The sequence below is a fragment of the Phalaenopsis equestris genome, unplaced genomic scaffold (genome assembly GCF_001263595.1).
Source record: "Phalaenopsis equestris unplaced genomic scaffold, ASM126359v1 Scaffold000140, whole genome shotgun sequence".
In the NCBI taxonomy this organism is placed as follows: Eukaryota; Viridiplantae; Streptophyta; class Magnoliopsida; order Asparagales; family Orchidaceae; genus Phalaenopsis; species Phalaenopsis equestris.
Genome location: NW_018164582.1, coordinates 1,492,108 through 1,493,587, shown reverse-complemented (window position 1 = coordinate 1,493,587; position 1,480 = coordinate 1,492,108).

The window sequence follows — 1,480 nt, the reverse complement described above, 5'->3', positions numbered from 1 at the left end:
TCCCACTTTCTAGAAATTTATGAAGTAAAAAGCTGGTTCTTTCAATCTAACCTATTAAAGTGTGTTGGTTGCATGAAATTGTGATATGACTTTTTAAAATTAAAATAAATGTGTAATATCAAGAAAATATTCAATTTATAGAAAAACTACCCTCACTCATTTATTTAAAAGAGATTGGGACTTTCTTAAGGCATGTCAAATTTTATCATAAATATATTAAGAACTTCTCTAAAATTTTTAAATAACTGTGTCACTTATTAGAGAAGGACTAGCCTTTAATTTTGATAGTGAATACCTAATAGCTTTAAAGTTTAAAGAAAAAACAAATCACAGCATCCATGATAGTTTTAATTGGCTGGCAATATCCATTTGAACATATGTGTTATACTAGTGATTTTTACTGAAGGAGTTAATTTAGGCCAGAGAAATTACAAAATTTTTTATATTATTGATATATTAAGCTAGTAAAACTCTTAATGAAGCTCAAATCAACTATAATACCACTAAAAATATATTTAATAGCAATATTATTGACATTTTACAATGGCAATTTTATTCACATTTTACAAATTTTGATCATATTTGATCAATACCAAAGTCAAAGCTTATACAGACTACTCAGCTATAAAGTATTTAATAAGTAAAAAGGTTGTCAATGCCTACTTAATCTGATGGATGATTCATTGAAAGAATTTGATATTGAGATTGTGGATATAAAAGGTAATAAAAATCAAGTATCTAATCACTGGTATATATTTGAGCGAGAAAATTTTGAGGATTTGTTGGATGAAATTAATAAGAATTTATGATTAACTTCTTTAGATCACTAAACAAAATATTTATTGGCATGCAAACATATATAGCTAATTACATTTTTAGTAGAATAATAAATTTTTAAATTTGATATATCTAAACAAAGATATTTGTTTCAGATGTCAAATTCTATTTTTGAGATGAATCTTAAATATTTAAGAGATGAATAGATCAAAATATTAGAAATTGTGTGCCCCTGAAAGAAGTATAAAATGTCATTAGATAGCCATGATTTAGCTTTTGAAAGATATTCTGAAGGTTTTTGAACTGCTTATAAGAGGATCTTATAATCAAGATTCTATTGGTTTCACCTCCTTAAAGATGTTAGTGAATATATTAAGCAAGCTGATAAATTTTAATGGGTGGGAAAAATTTATATGAGACATGAAATGCCCGGGAAATGTATTTTGGAAGTCAAAATTCTTATGGGACATTTTATATCATCTTTAAGAAATTAGTATATTTTGATTGCAATAGAATATATCTCAAAGTGGATTGTGTTAGTGACTCTACCAAGATATGATTCATAAGGTGCTTAAAAATTCTTAAAAAAAATATTTTTAACATGTTTGAAACACCCAGTGCTATTATTTAGTGATGGAGAGTCTCTTTTGTAATAATATAATTTAGATATTAATTGCAAAATTTGGTATAAACGTAGACTTTC